Here is a 23750-nt window from a genome sequence, read left to right on the forward strand (position 1 = left end):
AAATGGTGTTGAGAAACTAGATATCCATGTGTAGAAGAATGAAAATAGAATACCATCTCTCTCTTTCTGAAGTTAATTCAAGATAAATCAAAGTCAACTCAAGATGGACAAAATACCTAATTTAAACCAGAAATTTTCCAATTACTAGAAGAAGGCAGAGATCCAACTTCATACATATATGCTCTGGTAAATACTTCCTCAACAAGATCCCTAAAACTTAAGAAATAAAGCTGAGAATCAATAAATGGGATGCTACCAAAATAAAAAGCGTCTGTGCAATGAATAATCCATTAAATAATCTAAAGAGAAAACCTACAGATTGGGAGAACATCTTTGCCAGTTACTTCTCTATAGAGGACTAATATCTAGAATATATAAATAACTGAAAACATTTAACACCAAACCCCCAAATAATTAAGAAATAAGGACAAAACTAGATAGAATTTTTGCCGGGCGTGGTGGCGCATGCTTGTAATCCCCGCGCTTGGGAGGCAGAGACAGGAGGATCGCGCTGGTTGGGAGCCAGCCTCCCTGGCTTAAGAGACCCTGTTTCCAAATAAAAATATAAAAATAGGTCTGGGAGTGTAGCCCGGACGTAGAAGGGCTCCCAGGAACCCCAGTACCACCAAAAAAATAAATAAAAAATAGAATTTTTAATGACAAACTATAAATAATTACAATAATTCATATAGTTAATTTTAACTTGTTAAAATATTTTAAATAAAAAATAAAAACAAACATGAAAATATTGATGTGTAGAGATATCATGTGACCTTTTTTAGCTCTACAAGAAATAAATTAACTTTTCATAAAGATATGTGCTCTTTTGCTATATGTTACTTATAAAATATTCTTGCTTCACTATTTAATTTTAGTTAAACTAATTTTAATTTAACATTATTCTTGCTTCATAATACTATGAAAATAATCAACATATTGTTTTTCACTCATTTTCTTCCATTAAAGAAAACCATATACCTTCTCATTTAAATAAACTAGGTTACTTTATATCATATTTTATTGTAAAATTACTAAGTAATGACCTTCCAATACAATGACACATGCCTGTTTCCTTGACCCCAACTCTCTGCCTAACTTATCTAGAAATGTGTAAAAATAGTGAGTTTTTTTCAACTGTCATAGATTCTTAGTTGAATTGTATGCTTATACCAAAAGACAAATTAATACAAGAAAAAACCCAAAAATTTATGAAAATGAGGATTTCATGTGTACTTGGCAGATATTCAGTGAATGAGTAGTTCTCAAAAAGGTGGCTTTTGCCAGATGTTATGGCACTTGTCTGTAATCTCAGTACTTGGGAGGGTTCAAGGCGAGCATCACCAACTTACAGAAACCCTCAGCAACTTTGTGAGACCTTGTCTCAAAATTAAAAATAAAAAGATCTGAGGTGTAGCTTTGAGGCAGAATCCCCCTAGATTCAATCCCCAGTGCCCAAACAACAACAAAAAGGTGACTTTGAGTCCCAGCTTATATAGCATAGCATCTTCACCAGAAAATAGGACTATTTTTTGGTGGTAGTACTGGGGTTCCTGGAAACCCTTCTACCTCTGAGCTACACTCCTAGACCTATTTTATATTTTTTTATTTGGAAACAGGGTCTCTTAAGCCAGCGAAGCTGGCTTCGAACCATCGCGACCCTCCTGTCTCCACCTCCCAAGCACGGGAATTACAAGTGTGCGCCACCACGCCTGGCAATAGGACTTTTTTTTTTTTTTTTTTTTTAATTGAGAAGACCAAGGAGAGAGACTGCATTTCTAGGGCAGCAACTTATGAGAAAGCAAATACTATGCAGACAAAAGCTCGGTAGTGAAGCTGGTTAATGTAGATTTCTTTTGTATCATCTCCAGATACAAAGATCTAAAGTTTTTGTATTTATAAATCTATGTCCTGCTGTAGGCAATAAAAAGAGGCCAGAGAGCTTTCCTGCTTCAAATTGTCTTCAGCTCAATAATCTTTTATATTTGGAGGCTATATATTCTGGTCTCCTTTAGCATTATAGGGTTCAACTTAGAATTTAAAAAGCAAGCTTGTCAGATAAAATAAAGGATATCTAATTAAATTTAAATTTTATTAAAATGCCGAGTGTGGTGGCACACACTCGTAATCCCAGCATTTGGGAGGCAGAGACAGGAGGATCCGGGTTCATGGACGGCCTCAACTGTTTTGCAAGGCCTTTTGCAACTCAGATCCTGTTTCAAAAACAAAGAATAGTAAAAAAAAAAAAAAAAATTTAAAAATAGAGCTGGGGTATAACCTGGAGGTAAAATGCCCCTGGGTTCCATCCCCAGTATTGCAAAAAAGTTTTCATCAAAAGATGAATAACTATTTAATGTAAATATGTCCTGTGCAATATATTTCAGGCATATATTTCTACTAAATAATTATTATGTATTTATCTAAAACTACATTAAACTGTGCTCCCTATATTTTTATCTGCTAAATTTAGTAACCCCACAAGGAAGTTAAAAATTATTTTGAGAAGAAATCTACAAAATATTTTCATAATCATACTATGGATCTTGAATTACCTAGAGATTCGGGGCCAACCTATAAGGAATTTTATGCATATGAAAGAAAAAGTCTTGCACTATTTTCTTCAAATCTGGATCATATTTTTTTTTTTACCAGAGTTGGCCTATTTTCCATTCTGATGTAAATGTCATAAGTAATTGATTCTTAGGAAATTTCTGAAGCTAGAGAGCAGTATGAAATATAAAAATGTGAGATATTGTGAACAACTGCCTTACCTAAAAAATTCTACCCAATATACATCTTTAAACATATTCTTACCTTCTGAACCCCACATAATTGCGCCAAGAGTGGGTAACATATTAAGTCAAAACCTCTTCTCTGACTACTTGTAATTTGAACCATATTTATTTTCTTTGGGTGATTAGACCAGATACATGCAAACCCATGGCCATTGGATGGAGCCTACAATTAGCCATATGCTGCTTTTTGAAACTAGAGAAAGTGCCCTTTCTAGGACGACTCAGCCCTGAGGCTTCACAGCTTGGCTAGCAGAATTGGAACTGTTTTTTAACTCTGTCAGCCGGACAACCTTGTGTAGTGCTTATCTGCACATCCTTCTGGAAAAGCCTTGCAATTATTGGCCATGCAAAATAAAATGCAAAGCATAGAATGAAGTTCAAATTGGAGATGGAGCTAGTGAGTACCCTTAGGTCTTTGATGTTTTTCCATTTCCAAATTCTGAAACTCTTGGGACAAATGGTTATTCCTGTTATTTTATTCTGTCAAATATTCTTGAATCCTTAAAATAATTTTTTATTTTGCTTAAGGTAGTTCAAATTCATTTTTGTCCCTTGAAGCTAAAAAAAAGATATTTGTTATATAAATATCAGCTTTAAATGAATGCCTTCTTTAGGAACCATTACCAGATTCAGATAAGATTTTAGCAATAACCCTCGCTGAATAAACATGCCTAGGTGCCTTACTTTTACTTCTGGGTTGATGATCTCTTGATATCCCTTTCAAATGCTGTACCTCTCAGGATTTGAGAGACTGAAAACCCTTCTCCAATGTAGTGAATAAAAAGACTGCCTCCAATGGTGTCCAGAAGGAATTTAATTTTTATTCACTTTCTATACACAATGGGCTTCTCAGGCTGGACAATAGTCTGTGTTGTTTAATAAAAAATGACTTTTCTCTCTTTGCAACAATTTGTAAACACAGTTGGAGAAGTGGTATAAAAAGAAAGAATCTGAAGCTTGTATAAGGACACAGCTTAATGACATGACAGAAACAGAGTGAAAATCAAACAGAAGAACAGAAGCAGGTATTTGCTAATAAGCCCTCTCTGGGCAGTTGTTTATAGTTTACTGAAGCTTTTTCTATTTTATTTTAATTCTGAGATAGATAAGAAAACCTTCACTTTATTATAAACTGTGGCATCTCAGGTATTTGTGTGGGGGCAGAGGGTACTGGAAATTGACCCCATAGATGTTCAACCTCTGAGCTATACCCCCAGCCCTGTTTTACTTTTTTGTTTGAAGCAGGATCTCACTAAGTTTCTGAGGCTGGTCTAAACCTATGATTCTCCTGTCTCAGCCTCCCAAATATGGGGATCACAGCCATGAACCACCACACCTGGTGTATCTTGGGTGTTTACAGAGCCATTTTCACATACATATTTACTTTCCTTCTAACTAGAAAGGAGGGAGATGCTTCTTCTTGTTGTCGTTTTTAAATCATTGTGTATGAGAGGTAGATTTACTTTCACACATATTTATTAGAGACGTCTTTTCCATTTTTTTTTTTTTTTTTTTTGCGGGTGTGGGGGTGGAACCCAGGGGCATTCTACCTCCGAGCTACACCCCCTGCCCTATTTTTTTATTCTTTATTTTGAAACTGGATCTCACTAAGTTGCAGAGGGCCTCACTAAGTAGCTGAGGCTGTCCGCGAACCGCGATCTTCCGGTCTCAGCCTCCCAAATGCTGGGATTACAAGCGTGTACCACCACCCCCGGCTAGAGACATTTTTATAATCATGTGCTTGGTAGTATCCATTTCACACAACATTTTTCAAAGAATGACTCTGCCATGGTATTCAGTGCGGTAAGATGGTTTTCTCTCTTATACCTAAATATCATAGTGTAGGTCCAAATAAATACTTTGCTGACCTAGAAATTACCATTTCTCAAATCTCAGCTAAGGCTTGGAATAGGTTAAAATATTGATCTCTATTTTATTGTACTTATACTTTTAAAAATTTCTTTATTGGTACATTATAGTCATATATCTTAGTGGGGTACAAGATGGTGGAGGCATACATGCACACATCACCAATTAGCCCTTACCCAATTTATACCTCATTCACTCACCCTTCCTCCTTCTCATGTTTGGTTTAGTGATTGACTTTGATATATATGTTAAAGTACATCATGTGCATTAGGGAATTTCCCTCTTCCCCCCTTCCATCTCCTCAGATCATCTTATTTGCTCATTTATACACTCTCCTTTTTCATCTAGAGTTCCTCCTGTTTCCCATTTACCCCTAGCTTTCACATATTAGAGAGAGCATCTGGCTTCTTATTTTTTGTAACTGACTAATCTCACATAGCATAATGGCTCCAGTTCCATACATTTTCCTGTAAATAATGTAATTATGTTTTTTCTTTATGGCTGAGTAAAATTCCATTGTGTACATATCCCATAGTTTTATAATCTATTAATCTGTTGATGGACATCTTGACTGGTTCCATAGTTTGGCAATGATGAATTGTACAGATATGAACATACATATGCATGCATTAGTTTAGTAGTTTTGTTTCCTTTCTTTTTGGTAGATACCCAGAAGTGGTATTGCTGGATCATATGGTAAGTTCGTTCCCATACTTCTTAGGACCCTCCATACTGTTTTCCAAAGTGTTTGCACTAATTTGCAATCCCACCAACAATGTATTAGAGTTCCCATTTCTCCACATCCTTGCCAGTATTTGTCATTGTTTGTGTTTTTAATTATTGCTATTCTAGTTGGAGTTAGGTGAAATCTCAGGGTAGCTTAGATTTGCATCTCTCTGATTGCTAATGATGTTGAAAAATTTTTATGCATTTATTTGCCATTTGAATTTCTTCCTTCATGAAGTGTCTATTTAGTTCACTTGCCCATTTTTTATTGGGTCATTTGTTTTCTTAGTGCTGAGTTCCTTGAGTTCTTGTATATTCTATATTTTTTTCCTCTGTTGGAGGAGTAGTTGAAAAATATCTTCTCCCATTCTGTTGGCTCTTCCATGTATTGATTTACCTTTTAGTTTCCTGTGCCTTTGGGGTCTTGTTGTGAAAGTTTTTACCTGTGCCTATGTGTTGCAGTGTTGGACCTATGCCCTCTTCAAGGAGATTCAAGGTCTCTGGTCTAATTTCCAAGTCTTTGATCCATCTTTAATTGACTCCTGTGCAGGCTGAGAAAATGGGGTTTATTTCCATTTTTTCTGTATATGGTTAACCAGTTTTGCCAATACCATTTGTTGAAAAGGCTATCTTTTTTTCAGTGTATGTTTTTGGCCCCTTTGTCAAAAAATCACTTGATTATAAATGTGTGGATTTGTTTCGGAGTCTTCTATTCTATTCCATTGGTGTAAGTATCTGATTTTGTGCCAGTACCATTCTGTTTTTATTACTATGGCTTGGCAGTATAGTTTAAATTTGGGTATTGTCATTCATACTGCATGATGTTTATTGCTGAGAACTACTTTGGCTATTCTGGGTTTTTGTTGTTCCAAATGAATTTAAGGACTGATTTTTCTATGTCTGTGAGGAATGATCTTGGTAATTTAAAGGGTATTGCATTGAATCTGTAGATCAATTTTGGAAGTATGGCCATTTTAATGACATTTATTCTGCCTATCCATGAACATGGATGATCTTTCCATCTTCTAAGGTTTTCTTGGATTTCTTTTTTCAATGTTTTATAATTTTTTTGTAGAGATCTTTTACCTTCTTGGTTAATATGGTTGGTATACAGAAAAGATTCCAATTTTTTTAAGATTGATTTTGTATCCAGACACTTTGCTGAATTTGTTGATAAGTTCAATGAGCCATTAAGTTGAGTTTGTTGGGTCTTCTACATATAGTATCATATCATCTACAAATAGTGAAAGTTTGAGTTCTTCTTTTCCTATTTGTACTCCTTTGATTTCCCTTTCTTGCCTTATTACTCTAGCTAGAGTCTCACATATTTTATTAAGAAGAAGTGGTGATAATGGGCATCTTTGTCTTTTCCCTATTTTTAGAGAAATTTCTTGCAGTTTTTCCCCATTTATTATGATGTTGGCTGTGGGCTTATTGTAGATTGCCTTTATGATGTTGAGGTAAGTTTTTAGCATAAATGGATGTTGGATTTTGTCAAATATTTTTTCAGCCTCTATTAAAATGATGATGTGATTTCTGTCTTTTGTTCTGTTTATGTGATGAATTACATGAATTGATTTTCATATGTTGAACCAGCCTTGCATCCCTGGGATGAACCCACCTATTTATGGTATATAATTTTCTTGATGTAGTTTTGAATGTGTGTTGCTACTATTTTGTTTAGCAGTTTCACATCCAAGTTTATCAAAGATATAGGCATGTAGTTTTCCTTCCTTGAGCTGTCTTTATTTGGTTTTATATGAATGTGATGTTGCCTTTTTAGGGAGAGTCCCTATTTTTCTATTTGGGAAAGTCCCATTTTTTTCTATTTCATGAAATAGATTGAGGAGTATTGGGATTATCTTTTCTATAAAGGTTTCCTAAATTCATTTGAGAAACCATCTGGTACTGGGCTTTCTTTGATGGTAGGCTCTTTATTGCTATTTCAATCAATTTGATTGATATTGGTTGGTTTAAATTTTCTATATCTTCTTGACTCAGTTTAGGAAGATTGTATTTATCTAGAAAGTTGTCCTTTTTTCCCCTCCAGATTCCTTATTTTTTTGGAGTATAGTTTTTCAAAGTAGTTTCTGATAATCCTCTGGATTTCTTCACTCTCAGTACTGATATCTCCTTTTTCATCTCTTATCTTTGTAATATGGGTTGATTCTCTCAACTTTTTTATTTATTTATTTTTTTGGTTAGGTTGGCTTGTGTTTTATCTATATTGTTATATTTTTTTCAAGAAACCAGCTTTTGGTTTTATTGATTTTCTGTATTTTTTTATTCTCTATTTTGTTGATTTCTGCTCTGATTTTAATAATTTCCCATCTTCTACTGGCTTTGGGGTGAGATTGTTCCTGTTTTTCAAGGGCTTTGAAGTGTGTCATTAGGTTGTTAATTTGGTGATTTTCTGTTCTTCTTATGTGAGCACTCAGCGCTATGAATGTTCCTCTTAATAGGGCCTCCAAAGTTTCCCAGAGGTTGATATGTTGTATCTCTATTTTCATTTGTTTCTAGAAATTTCTTGATTTTGCCTTTTACTTCTGCTCTGACCCATTCTTTATTCAGCAGTGTGGTGTTCAGTATCCACGTTTATGTTGTTTCTCTGGGTGTTCTTATATTTGATTTCTAATTTCATTCCATTATGGTCTCAAAAGACACAGGGAAGTATATCACTTTTTAAAAATTGTATTAGTGATCACTTTGTGGCCCAGCATGTGATGTATTTTGGAGAAGGTTCCATGAGAAGCTGAAAAAAATGTGGACTCTGCTGTAGTTTGGTTGAATATTCTATATGTATCTAATGGATCCATTTGTTTGAGGGTGTTCTTAGGTCTGAGGCATCTTTACTGACCTTGTGTCTAGGAAACTGGTCTAATGGTGTGAGAGAAATGTTAAAGTCTCACAGTATTATTGTATTAAAATTTGTGTATGACCTAATGTCACAAAGAGTTTGTTTTGTGAAAGTAGCTGTACCTATGTTTGGGGCATAAATGTTGACTATTGTTATTTCTATTTGCTGAATTGTTCCTTTTACCAATAAAAATGACCTGCTTTGTCTCCTCGAATAAGTTTTGGCTTGAGGCCTAACTTGTCTGATATTATATTTGCCACTCCTGCTTGTCTTGAGTTCCATTGGCATGGATTACCTTGCTCTAGCCCTTTACCTTAAGTTTGTTACTATCTTTACTTGTAAGGTGTGTTTCTTGCAGGCAGGTGATAGATTCTTATTTTAAATCCATTTTTCCACTTTATGTCCTTTTATTGGGGAGTTGAAGCCATTTATGTTCAGTGTGATTATTGAGAGATGTATTTCAATTCCTAACATGTTGAGATTTAACTTCTGTTTGAGGTAGTGTTCATTCTTCTTTAACTAGTTGTATGCTGGATGGAAATTCTAAGACAATTTACATCAAATTTTATACTTATTCATTTTTATGAGGCCATCATAAATATAAGATACATCTTCAGTATCTGGGACCTGAAAACTTTGGCTTTACACTTGCAGGTCCATCCTGTTATGATACTTCTAATAAGGAGTATCCACATACCACTTCTGCCTACCTCAGAAAGACATCATTATTTTTTCTAGGAGTTTGCTCTGGCTTTTATTGGAAAAGAGAAATTCCCACAAGTATCTTTTCCTTGCTTTCATCTTTTTTCCATAACTTTTTTTATAACCAGCCTTTTTCCTCAGCCAAAGGCCCAAGTGAAGTTGAAGAAACTGATAGATGAAGGTTTTCACAGTTTCTCTTGCCTTTTCATGTACTACAGTATGTCATAGTTCTGATTGGCAGCTTCAGGACATCAGGAAGCAAGGGGGCTGCTCTGTTAAGGATCATTGCAGAAGGCCCACATATCAGGTTTCTGACAGATGTGACAAGTCTGTGAGCAGAGGAAATAACTCATCTTTGAATATGACTCAAATTGCCAGGGTACAACGCAGAATTAAGGTAGGCATTCTTGACGCAGTTTTGATAGGCTGAAGATGCCGAACTATTCAGGGGTGGTAGGATTCCTGAGGCTACTCTGTAGGCACCCACAAAGACAGAGGCAGCCATGTCCCAGCCATAACTATGGCGCCTGGTGTGTCTCTGTACTTATATTTAATTTTATTCTAATTTTTAAACCTCATTAAAATGAGTTTTTAACTTTTATATAGAGTGACATAGAAACAAATATTTTCATTTTCATCTAGTGATTAACACAAGCATCTAGGTAGAATCTTATATATTGAATTCTCAGAACAAGCTTTGGAACTCAAGAGACCTGAGTCAAAGGACAGCTCTCTCTGCCTTCTTGTATGTATGAAATGACAAAAGCAAGTAGACCACTAATTCACTCTTGTTTGCTCAAATGTGCAATAGGTATACTGTTATTTACTTTTCAGGGTTAATGAAAGGATTAAAAAGATATATGTAGCTTGGCATGGTGGCACATGCCCATAATCCCAGTACTTGGGAGGCTGAACAGGAAGATTGCAGATTTACAGCTACCCCCCAGCAATGTAGTGAGACCCTCCACAACTTAGTAAGACCCTATTTCAAAACATAGAATAAAGTAGGGTGTTAAAGTAGCTCAGAGTAGAATATCCCTGGGTTCAATGCCCAGTGTCCCCCGCACACACACAAAAGATATATGTAACACAGTTAGTGAATAAGTTTGCACATATTAAATGGTAAGTAAATAATAGTTATTATTGAAGGGATATAGATAAGCCTGAAAATTTATTTTAGGCCCTTGTTTCTTATTTCTCACTTTTAATATAGAAGGCAAATAATAGAAAACTGGAAAACTGTGCTGGTGGTTTAGAGGAGAAAGATGAGCCGATAAGATAGTAAGGAGACCACATCATTCATGGGACACCAAGATAATAAAGATATTCTCCATGATAAGTGGGAAGGAATAAACCCAAATGTGCAGATGAAAGAAAAGTTTTTAAAACAGAATCTACAGGTTTTAGTTTGTGTTGTAAATGAGGACTATAAGGAAAGAGAGCAGCCAAACATTATATCTCCAAAGAGCATGTTAGAATAAATGGAGATATGATATTGTACACAGAAATGAGACTTTAGAAAGAATATATTTTGGCACCAAGACAAGAATTGGCAAATAAGAATGAGTAGCTCAAAAGAACTACTGGGGCAAGAGATCATGATGCAGGAGTGATCTGAATGGAGATGGTAGGCAAGGATTTTGGCAGTGTTATTCATTCCAAGTAGCAGGATGATCCTAAGTTTAAGGAAAAGGGAATGAAGAACTGGATAGAAGAATGAATAATCAAGGAGTAATTCATAGCAGTAGGAAAACCAGAAGAACTGGAACTGAGGGTCTAAGAAAGAGATTTTCAAGAGAAGGTGGTGATATATGTTTAGTTTTATCTCTAGTTTCTAGCAATATGACTTATAAAATTCAGAGAATCTCCAGAGTTCTAAAAGTTATCTTTTATATGACAATGAGGTGACTGAGAGCTGAGGTCTTCTAGATTGCTTCATGGTAAGTGTTCAGTCACAGAATAACAAGGCACGATCAGAGTTGGGACTTTCATTCCCATTCCCCAACCTCCAGGGAGGAAGAAGAGCTAAAGACTGAATAAAACCAATAAACTCAGTTCTGCCTACATAACAAAACCTCCATAGAAAACTCTAAATGCTGACTTGCTGGGGACCTTTCAGACTGGTGAACATACCCATGGAATGGAAAGTGACTTATCTTGATTCCATGGAACAGAAGCACCCATGCTCAGAGAACTTGTGGATTTCTTTATTTTGTTGTTTATTTGTATTCTTTAAAATATTCCTTAAAATGAGTTGGTTAATCAAGTAAAGTCTTTTACTTAGTTTTGCAAGACATTCTAGCAAATTATCAAACTCTAGAGGGGATTATAGAAGCTCCGCATTTAAAGCCAGTGGGTGGTAAGTACACGTGACAACCTGAGACTTTTGGCTGATTTCTAAAGTGTGTGCAGTCCTCTTAGACTTATTCTTTAACATGTGACAGCTAATTTGGGATAGGTACTGTCAGGATTGAATTGATTGAATTGTAGTTAAAAGAGTTTAGCAGCAGTAATTGGCTATGTAGATTTCTCCCATAAGAATGAGACCTACCTCGCTTGCCTGGACTTGGCCATTGGGATTCTTTGCTTATTAGAAAGATCATCAGAGTGGCAGAGGGATGGAAGCCAGATTGCTTAAACTTAAACAGAGGACAGTGGTAACTGACAACACCCCTACCAATATGAATCCTCCCCTTACATTTCTGAGGAATACTTGGATGCTGACTTTGCCAGCCTATTGGTAAATCATGATCAGGAAACAGACATTAGAAATGTGCTAAGGAACTGAGCCTGTGTGGAAATGTTATAGCTATGAATTTGCTTCTAGTCACTGGAATCTCTAGTGAGGATTTGAGAGTTTATTATTCCCTTTCCCTTTTAGCCTGAGATAAAGTAGGAAACTAACTGAAAATTGAAGAGAAGCCCTAGCAGGAAGAGGAAAAAGTGGAGTAGAAGGTGACTGCTAACAAAGTATTGTGCTCAGAAAACAAGTCACCAAAGCTCTCTAGATAAATGGCTGATGACTAGCTAATATTGTTGGACACTTAGGGACTAGGATAACTCATTAGCAAAGGAGGAAATTTTGTTTTCCCTAAAAACAAAAATCACTTCAATATTCCATTTGCTACTTCACTCTGCTCTTCCCTTGAAGAGCAATCATATATAAGTAGATAAATATCTTCAGCATTACCCATCAGAAAAACATAGCATGAGTATCTAGTTGTGGGATAAAGAAGTAAATAAAAATATAGAAGATAAAATAGTGATTAAAAATAGAAGCTCTGTGTTCAGCCTATATGGATTTAATCCCTCACCCAGGCACTTTCTGTGATACACACCTGTGCCTGTTTCCTCATCTGTACAATGGTCATAGAAAAATATTTTGGAAAACTATTCCAGAAAGCATTTCAATAATTTTTATTCATTATTATAATCTTAGACATGCATATAACTTGACCCTTGTTATTTTTTTTGGGGGGGGGGTCTTGGGATTGAACTCTGAACTACACCCCCTGCCCTATTTTTTATTCTTTATTTTGAAACAGGGTCTCACTAAGTTGCAGAGAGCCTCACTGAGTAGCTGAGGCTGTCCAATAACTGCGATTCTCCAGTCTCAGCCTCCTGAATGCTGGGATTACAAGCGTGTGCCACCATGCCTGGCTGACCCTTATTTTTAATGAGAAATAAAAGCTGTTAGATATTTCATGCCCCTGTTTTTCAATTATAAAATGAAAAATAACATGTCTTGTAAAGTGTTTTGAAACTATGCCATGAAAAAATAGTTATTACTCATCCTTATCTTATTTTCCCATTGCCAGCTGTAAGAGCAGATCTTAAAAAAAAACAAACCTTACAAATTATGCAAAAGTTGCTGGGTGCCATAATCTTGTAATAAAAGAATTTGGGAGGCTGAGACAGGAAGATTGCAAGTTTGCAGCCAGCCTCACCTATTTAGTGAGGCATCCCCAAATACCTTAAAACCAGTGTCTTTACAAAAGCCAGAAAACTTTTTAGTTTTAATTTTAATCATAATTTTAATAATTTTAATCATAATTTAATCATAATTTTAATCTTTTTGTGTGCTGATGGGGATGAAATCCAGGGGTCTACTATCTCCAGGGTACACTCTCAGCTCTATTTTATATTTTATTTCAAAACAGGGTCTCACTAAGTTGCTGAGAGCCTCACTAAGTAGCTGAGGCTGGCTTCAAAGCTGCGCAATCCACCTGTTTCAGCCTCCCAAGTACTGGGATTATAAGCATGTGCCACCATGCCTGTCTTAACATCATAACTTTAAAAAGAATGCAATAAGTAAAAGGTGGCAGGAAAAAAAACCTAGAAGACCAATCAGAGGAAAGAAAAGAATCTGTCCACCCTGCAGCTGCAGGCAACACAGCAGGGCAATCTTGTCTCCCTGCACCCAACTTCAGAGAATCATAGGAAAATAACCAAGGACTTGAAGTAAGTGGCTTCAGATAATCAGAATTGTAAACCATCAGTTCCTTCTGCATAAACACTGCTTACAACTTTCAGCAGTGGCAGCCATGCTCACCAAGCCCTCCAGAAATCCCATAATCCCTGTAGGAGAACTCATAGCAGGGCACCCCCAGGGACTCGTACAGCTGCAATAAACTCCCTGGGTCTGAGACTTGGTAGTTCAATCTGGCAAAGGTGGGAGTGGAGTCTGCTGTGGGACATAGCAGAGGCTCAGACAGACTCAGGCTCTGCATCAATGGAAAGTATGGGGAGAGACCTATGCTTAACAATAGATTTAAGTAGTAGGATCTCTGAGATTACCGCAGAACATCTAATCTTGGTGAATAGGAAGAAGTCAGACCAGCCCAGCCCTAGCTGTGGAGAACAGAAACTCTTACATTGAGTTTGGTCTCAAAAGCAACCACCACCTACAGAGGTGAGGATACATCAAGGCTCCACATCCATGGAAAATGTGGAGGGTGACCTACACTTAACACTAGATCCAGCCCCATTGATAACAGCCATCTGCATATACTTAGAAAGATTCAGAGAACCAGGCTTGCAGCAGGAAAGGTGCCAGTGGCACTCTTTGTCTGTACAGAGAAGCTGCAGGGGCCCAGTCTGCTGAATATTCATATATTTGTAGATTGCATTAATTTGTTGTTTTGTTTCTTATTTCTTATTTGTGTGTGTGAGTGTGTATGCTTGTTCGCTCTCTTTCCAACCCCTTTACCAAGCTTCTTCCCTTATACATAACTACTCTTTTCTCTCCATTCGTTTCTCTCTCTCTCTCTCTCTCTTTCTTCTTCTTCTTCTTCTTCTTCTTCTTCTTCTTCTTCTTCTTCTTCTTCTTCTTCTTCTTTTCTCTTCTTTGTCTTGTATTAAACCCACTTCATATCACTATACTAAATACTCTACATTGGTTACTATAATACTACTACATATTCACTATCTCTAATCTCTACTATATACTATCTTCCCAAACTCATACTCTAATTATATTTGATCCTACCTGTGGCTTTACCCTATTCTTGAATTTACAACTTCACTTCCCTCCTCACTCAACCTTCACTATTGACTACAACAGAACTTGCCTTTGGATATACTATCTGACACCTAGATACTGAAAGAAATCTATGAAAAGCAACAGATACAAACTTCTGAAATCACGAAAAGGAGAAATAACAAAGAAGCAATGAGCTCCCACAACCCCACAATAACAGAATCGGACAACACAGAATTGCAGATATTTCCAGAAAGTCAAATCAGGAATGTAACTGTAAAAATAATACAAGACTTCCCAAAAGAAGTTAGAGAGAGTCTGTAAGAAATAAAGGATGTAATCACTGAAGTGAAGACATAATTCAAAGTATAAACAATCAATTAGACCAAATGGAGAATATAATCTTGCTCCTTGTCGGGGCCCACTCAGCTGGACCGAGATGGCACCCAGGCTTGTTGCCAGCGTGGATTCAAGATGGCGCCTAGGCTTGCAGCCAAGTCATGAGACTCACAAGATTGACGTCTCCTTGAGCATGCGCAGTGTGCCATGCTACGTGCCTGCAGAATGATCAGTGACACCTACCACCAGCCTGCCTATTAGAAAGTCAGAAGTGTGCATGCCCTAGCTGTGGAAGCTTGGGGTTGGTAGGGAATAGAAGGAGGGATTATGATGCTGATATATATTGTGCTTGTTGTACGCATTGTCAGACATATTAAGAGACATATTCAGAGATATTATGAAGAATAATTAAGGATCCATTAAAGAAGAATTCATATTTCAGATGAAGAGGTGTCTGTGTCGTTCTCTAAGCCCCTGCGGGTCGGAGTCTTAGGGGACAATAGCTCCTAGAAGATGATTACTCAAAAAACAAACACATAGTATATAATTTAGAAAAAAATTGATGGAATGGATTGAATATTGAAGAAATATGGGCCACTTTAAAAGAGCTAACCTGGAGATTTCTGGGAAAATGGTGACCAAGGAAAGCAACGTTTACAAGCCCTGCTAAAACTTGATCTCTATTGCCACAAAATCAGCGCTTTTCATTGCCAGAAAACCTATCAGCAGAAAAATAAAAAATGTAAACACAGGGACAGAGGGGAAAAAAAGACTAGAAGAACAAAATCAAGCCCACAATGTGGCGGCAGAGCTGCGTGGCACCATCTTGCCTCACAGCTCCAGGTTCCAAGAAGAAAGGTAAATAAGGAGCTGAAGTGAGCAGCTGCGGATCATTCGGGTGTAATTCAGCAGTTCTTCCAGTGCAAAGAACGTCTAAAACCCAGTGGCCAAGATCATCATACCTTCCAGGGACTCAGAATGGAGCTCAAAAACAGAAAAGAAATACACCAGCCCCATGGCCAATGGCGTAGCAGTGGCACCATATTGCCAGCAGCAACAGTGAGTTCACCGCACCCGTGACAGCTCCAGATAGGCGCGCGAATTAACCGTGAGTAAAATTGCGTCCCCTACAGGAGTAATCCCTGTGCTGCACTCCCAGGTACTTGCACAGCTTTGATAATCTGCGTGGGTTTGAGATTTTGCAATCCAACCCAGTGAAGGAGTAGTGGTGGCAGAGATAACACACCTTAGTCACAGCTCCCTGTGGGAAAATGCCCAGCCTAGGACCCCCACAGTCTCACACAGCCTCAATTAACTTCCTGGGTCTGAGACTTTGCAATACAACCCAATAAAGGAGTAGTGGCAGCTGAGATTATTGCAGACTCGAGATACAGAGCACCCTAAGTGAAGTCATAGTGATCAGGGAAGGCACAAACATCTAAAATCATGGGAAAGAGGAAAAACAATACAGCAATGAATGCCCACAATCTCATATTATCAGAACCTGATAATACAGAAATTCAGAGATCTTCAGAAGATCAAATCAAGAATATAACTGTAGAAATAATATAGGACCTTCGAAAAGAATTTAAAGAGAGTCTAAAAGAAATAAAAGATGCAATCATTGAAGTAAAGGCCTCAATTCAAAGTATAAACAATTGATTAGACCACATGGAGAATAGTATCTCACTCCTAGAAGATGATCACTCCAAAAATGAACGCATAATTTAAAACTTAGAAAAAAATCAGACAGCAGGAATCAGACATTGAAGAAATATGGGCCCATTGTAAGAGAGCTAACCTAAGAATAATCAGAATAGAGGAGAGAAAAGAAGGTGAAACCAAAGGGATCAATAATCTCTTCAAAGAAATAATAGCAGAAAACTTTCCAAACATAGAGCAAGAGGTCGATACACAAGTCCAGGAAACTTATAGAACTCCCTTTAGACAGGATTGGAGAAGAGGTTCCCCATGCCACATAATTGTCAAAATGACCAATGTGGAAGGCAAACAGAGAATCTTAAAGGCAACAGTAACAAAAGGCCAAGTGACATTCAGAGGCAAACGAATTAGAATCACTCCAGACTTCCCAAACCAAGTCATGAAAACCAGAAGGGCTTGGAGTAACATATTCCAAACTCTGAAAGAAAACAACTTCCAGCCAAAAATTTCCTACCCAGCAAAACTATCTATCAAATTAGATGGGAAATAAGAAGCTTCCATGACAAACAGAAACTCCAGGAATTTATGTCTTCAAAACCAGTGCTAGAGGAAATACTCAAAGAGATTAACTACAAAGAAGAAATAGGAAATACACACCAGAACCAGAAAAACAAGATTTTCCATTCAGAAGACAACTAAACAAAGAAGAATATATTCATGTGTTTATTGCTTAAAATCTTTAGAGATTCATTATTTATTTTAGTCTTTTACCTATTTCTAAATTTTATTGTTTGCTTTTATTGTTGCTGATTTTTAGGATTTCTATTTGGAATATTAATATACCTTCAGATATAGCATCTAGAAATATTTTATCCCATTCTATCAGTAACTTTTAACTGTTTACATTGTCTTTGGATGTACAATATTTTTTTTTATTTTTTAGGAAATTCGTTTGTTTATTCTTTTGTTGCCCGTGCCTTTGAAATCATATCCAGGAAATCACTGCCAGTTTCAATGTTGTGAAGTGTTATGACCCAGGTTTTCTTTTAGTTTATGGTTTTAAGATTTACATTTATGTCTTTTATCTATTTTGAGTTAATATTTGTATATGGTGTTAGGTAAGGGTCCAATTTTATTCTTTTTTCATGTAATTATTATTTTTAACAATATTTAGTGAAAACATTATTATTTCCTTCACCAAATGTTCTTGGAAACCTTGTCAAAAATAACTTGACCATATATGGAAAAATTTATTTTTGGCTTTTTATTTTACTCCACTGGTTTATATATCTGCCTTTATAGCAGTACTACACTGTTTCAATTATTGTAGCTTTATAAGGTTTGAAATCAGAAAATGTACATCTTCAAGCTTTGTTCTTTTTCAAGATTTTTTGGGGTATTTAGAGTTCATATTTCATGTTAGGATAGATTTTTTCTGAAAAAAATGTATGATAGCTTCACCTTAAAAAAAAGAAAATAATATTCTCTGGTAAGAAAGAAAGGAAAAGAAATATTGAAATGTTATCTCTAAGTGATCAAATGTTTGATATCAGACAAATGAATGTGAGATTGTCATTGTTAATTTTGGATAATTTGCTATAATATTAGATGTCAACCACTATGCCAAGCATGGGAAGGAGGGATGGGGAGGGAATGGTGTGGGGATTGGGTAGGGGCTAACTGGGCAATGTGTGCATGTATATCTACACAAGGTTTTTTTTTTTATCCCATTATGATGTACGAATACAGTGCACCAATTTAAAAAAAAAAGAACTAACCTGCCAGATATGGTGGCACACTCTTGTAATCCCTATGCTTGGGAGGCAGAGACAGGAGGATAGTGCAAGTTCAAAGCAAGAAACCCTGTTTCCAAATTTAAAAAAGTACAAAAATAGGTCTGGAAGTGTAGCCCAGAAGTAGAAGGGTTTCCAGGAACCCCAGTACCACCAAAACATAAAAATAAAATAAAAAAATAAAAGAGCTAACCTAAGAATAATTAGCATAGAAGAAGGAATAGAAGAAGAAACCAAAGGAATTAACAACCTTTTCAAGGAAGTAATATCAAAAAATTATCCAAAAATAGAACAAGAGGTTGATATAAAGGTACAGGAATCTTATAGAACCCCCTTTAGACAAGATCAGAGAAAATGTTCACCACGTCACTTTATAGTCAAACTGACCAACAAATGCTGGTGAGGATGTCGAGAAGTGGGCACTCTAATACATTGTTGGTAGGACTGCAATTTGGTGCAACCACTTTAGAAAATAGTATGTAGTATCCTCAGAAGAATGGAAACAAACTTACATGGTCCAACAATATCACTTCTGGTTATCTACCTAAAAGAATGGAAACAAATCTACCAACCTAAAGCATGCATATGTATGTTCATATCTGCACAATTCGCCATTGCCAAACTATGAAACCAACTAAGATGCCCATCAACAAATGAGTAGATTATAAAACTATAGGATATGTAAACAATGGAATTTTATTCAACCATAAAGAAAAACAGAGTTACATCATTTACAGGGAAATGGATGGAACTGGAGAACATTACACTGAGATTAGTCAGTCACAAAAAATCAGATGCTCTCCCTAATATGAGCAAGCTGGGGATAAAAAGAGTCTTAGGAGGAGCTCTAGACAAAGAAGGACATTCTATAGATGAGCAAATAAGACGACTTAACTAAGTGGATGGGAGAGGGGGAAGAGGGAAAATTTCTAATGGACATGATGTACATTAACAAACATATTTGTGCCAATCACTAAGCCAAACATAAGAAGGAGAGAGGAGGAGGGATTGGGGGCAGAAATTGGGTAAAGGCTAATTGGGTGATGTGTGCATGTATGCCTCCACCATCTTGTACCCCATTAAGATGTATGACTACTATGCACCAATAAAAATTTTAAATAGCTGGGCGTGTTGGCGCACGCTTGTAATCCCCGCACTTGGGAGGCAGAGACAGGAGGATCAAGCAGGTTCAAAGCCAACCTCACTGGCTTAAGAGACCCTGTTTCCAAATAAAAAATATAAAATAGGTCTGGGAGTGTAGCCTGGAGTTAGAAGGGTTTCCAGGAACCCCAGTACCACCAGAAAAAACCAAAACACACAAACCAAAAAACAAAAACAAAAAAATTTAAATAATAAAAAATAAAAGAAAGTTAAAATTAAACCTAGTTTATGATGTGATACTTTACAATTTGAAAATATTGTGAAGTAAGTCTTGATAACTAAACTGATGTTGTTTTAAAAGGTGACAGATTACTGTTTCTAATAATTTGGTCTGAAGGAATTTTTTGAAGCAAACAGTAAAACATTTATTGATTTATAGTCATCTTCTGAACAGAATTTTTAAAACAAAATAAAAAAATCTAATCATGAGAACAAAGGGGTGTCATGGCCTTTTTAACACAGATATTTTAATTATCAATTTTTATGTTAATATTGATTTCCCCAATATATTTCTTTTTGTGTGTATGTGAACTGAAGGCTTTCTATTTCTGGTATACACTCCCAGATCTATTTTATATATTTTTTATTTTGAAGCAGAGTCTCACTAATTTGCTGAGAGCCTTACTAAGTAGCTGAGGCTAGCTTCAAATCTGCACAATTCTCCTGTCTCAGGCTCCCAAGTATTGAGATTACAAGTGTGTGCCACCATGCCTAGCTCCTCAAATATATTTCAAATATTTATTTACTTTAATTTGCACAACCTCCACCACCTAAATTTAAGCTCTTGTTTTCCATACCTTATCTTTAATGTGGATCATTATAGATGGTTGAAATTCAGTTACTACAAGGCAGCCAGAATGAACTTAATCAGAAATGTCACATCCACCAATTCTTAAATTTTTTTAATGTTTCTGTCATGGGAGAATCTTGTTTAAACTATTCAGCTATGGCAGGGCTAATAGTGCCTAAGGATATTACTGTTTTGTGTGACCACTACCTTATGACCAACAGATGTGTCTCCAGTTTAAGTATTCCTAGGTTGGGTAAATAACAGTCCTGTCAGGCCATCTTTCTGAGTCTTTTGTTTGATCTCTGTTGTCTGATCAATAGATGCCTCTTTGATGACAGTCAGCAGTGCTCAGAGTAATTATTGAAGACTTATAAATTTCTCCCAGAAACCTGGGACTAATAGGCCTGGCTGAGGAGGAATGATATTAGGGAATTTTGCCACAGGCATCTATATTACAGTTACATTTTCCTTGTTCTCCCTTTATGTCTTCTTTCTATAATTTCTTTTATTTCTTCTACCTACCTAATTTCCACAGTGTCATTTATATATTTTGTTGTTGTTGTTACTATTGTTTTATGACACTAGGCATTGAATCTAGGGATATTCTGCCTCTGAGCCACACTCACAGCTTATTTTATTTTTTGCTTTTTATTTTATCCTTTGAAACAGGGTCTTCCTAGATTGCTGAGAGTCTCACTGAGTTGCTGAGGCTGTCCTCCAACCTACAATCCTCCTATCTTAGCCTACCAAGTACTGGGTTACAAGCACCAACAAATTCATACAGTTTGAAATGTCCACCAGACCCTCTCCTGCTCACTCCATAGACTTCTTTTGCTTACTTGACCCTACTTATTCATCACACCATCTTCTATTCCTTCAATTTGTTATGTTCCATCTGCTAAAATGCTTTCCCCTTGTTCTTTCTAATTTATCTGGTTAATTCTTACTCATCCTCTGTGTCTCATTTTTCTCATCCCTTCTCAAAATAATCTTCTGTGCCTGTTTTACCAAGACAAACAGTATATGTACTCATACTTCCCTATATTCTCCCTTAATATTACTTAAATTTTTATGAAATAAAATGATTTAAAGCAGATTTTTCAACTCAAAAGCAAACCCTATAAAATGGAGATACTATTTATTTTTCTATATCTTATATTCTTTGGGTTCTTGACTTAATACATGTAAATGCCCACAATTTGTAGAATAGATGTTGCAAAAGTAATGACACTATTTTTCATACTTCAGCTGTTGCGGCACTTTGTTTTGTTTTCCACTTCTGTGTTTTGTGTTCTTTGACAGCCTACCCAGCTTAATTGCTCCACCTTTAAAAACCCCTTTTCACTCTGAAAGCTGAGAGTACACTTTTTGTGTTAAGACAAGCAATTGTGAAAAGAGGTGTTGCTCACAAATAAGCTACTAATTGAAGCTTTACTTCATGGATATAATAAAGGGAATAGAAAAGTTATTATAAATGGGAGAGATTTAAGAAGAATGTGCATGGCCCTGTCCAATGGTATTGTCATAATGTCCAGAACCTCTAATTACCTGTTTCCTGTACTGAGTGAAAGTCTTGTATGTGAGGGAGGAGAATAGGACATGAATATTTTAAACTGGTTCTTTCATTCATTTAATTTCAACTATATACATTTGTTCTGATTTGAATTGGTCTGTTTTACAACAGAATAGCTAACTCTTAATTACAACATGAAAGAACACTGGTATGACACAGACAAATACAATATAGTCAAAACCCAAATCACATATTTACTTTTATTTATTAGTAGTAATTGTACTTTTTCATGTCATAAAGAACAAAAAGTTTATTCCTTTAATTCAGAACAGGGGCTCCACATTTGCAGCAGCTCTGCTCTATGAGGTCTCAACTGGGCCTGGCAGTGGCTATGCAGTCCTCATCATGATATGTACAAGGTGGCACTCAGAATTGCCCTCCCAAGCATTCAGAAACCTGAGGACCAAGAAAGAACTTTCATGGAAGGGTTTCATGGACCAGTCTGGAAGGGGTACATTCAACTTCTATTCTACTTCATTGATATCTGCTCACTTTGTGGCCCAGTATGTGATCTGTTTTGGAGAAGGTTTTATGAGCAGCTGAGAAAAATATGAAATCTTCTGTAGTTGGGTGGAATATTCTATATGTGTTTAATAGGTCCATTTTGTTGATGGTGTTCTTTAGGTTTGAGGCATCTTTACTAACCTTTTGTCCAGAAGATTGGTCTAACAGTGTGAGAGAGATGTTGAAGTCTCCCAGTATTATTGTATTGGGACTTATGTGTAAGTTAATGTCTCAAAGAGTTTGTTTTATGAAAGTAGCTGCACCTGTGTTTGGGCATAAATGTTGAGTATTGTTATTTCCTCTTGATGTATTGTTCCATTTACTAGTAAAAATGACCTGCATTGTCTCTTCTAATAAACTTGGGTTTGAAGTCTAACTTGTCTGATATTATAGTTGCTACTTCTGTTTGTCTTTGAATTCTGTTGACATGAATTACCTTGCTCCAGCCCTTTACCTTTAGTTTGTGACTATCTTTACTTGTAAGGTATGTTTCTTACAGGCAGCAAATAGATGGATTCTGTTTTTTAATCCATTTTACCACCTTATGTCTTTTTATTGGGGAGTCGAGGCCATTTATGTTAAGTGTGATTACTGAAAGATGGTTTTTAATTCCTAACATATTGAGATTTAATTTCTGTTTGAGGTAGTGTTTGTTCTTGTTTGCTTATTTGTTTGCTAGGTGGAAGTTTTTGGTTTTCTGTTTCTGGCATGAATTACTTATGTCTTCTCTGCAGTTAATCTCTTTGAGGATTTTCTCTAGTGCTGGTTTGGAAGACATAATTTCAGCTTCTGTTTTTTTGGGGGCAAATTTATTACCCTGTCTAATTTGAGAGATATTTTTCCTGGGTAGGAAATTTTTGGCTGAAAGTTTTTTACTTTCAGAGTTTGGCCCTTCTGGCTTTCATAACTTGGTTTGGGAAGTATGGAGTGATTCTAATTGGTTTGCCTCTGAATGTCACTTGGTCTTCTATTTTTGTTGCTTTTACGATTCTCTATATTGGCCAATTTGACTATTATGTAGCATGGTGAACCTTTTACATTGTCTAAAGGGACTTCTATATGTGCCTTATACCTGTGTATCAACTTCTTGTTTTATGTTTGTAAAATTTTCTGATATTACTTCTTTGAAAAGATTGTTGACCCTTTGGTTTCACTGTCTATTCCCTCTTCTTTGCCAATTATTCTTAGGTTAGCTTTTTATTTTTATTTTTTATTTTTTTGAACCTCTACCCTTATATTTTATTAACAGGGCAAACATCATGAATTAACCCAGCTGCTTACTTGAATTATAAAAGTAACATGATTCAATATGAAAATAAGAAACTGTCTACAAATCTCTGACAGTAATAAATTGCAATATACAATGCATACAGGCGTCATACAGAGCAACGAACTCTTGTACAAAACAAAAATATTTTAATACCTTTAAAATCCAAATTTTTCTTTAAAATCATTCATGAAAAAGATTCTCAAGTCAGAATTAACACCTCAATTAGTCAAGCA

At 36.1% G+C, this 23750-nt stretch overlaps 1 pseudogene across 1 annotated transcript; it reads right to left on the reverse strand.

Moving 5' to 3' along the window:
* Window positions 1-8955: 8955 nt before the first annotated feature.
* Window positions 8956-9451, reverse strand: LOC308264010 (large ribosomal subunit protein bL35m-like; annotated as a pseudogene). The gene has a single exon. The product of its transcript is annotated as a large ribosomal subunit protein bL35m-like (transcript).
* Window positions 9452-23750: the final 14299 nt, after the last annotated feature.

This window comes from Muscardinus avellanarius (genome assembly GCF_963383645.1).
Source record: "Muscardinus avellanarius genome assembly, chromosome: 6".
NCBI classification, from domain to species: Eukaryota; Metazoa; Chordata; class Mammalia; order Rodentia; family Gliridae; genus Muscardinus; species Muscardinus avellanarius.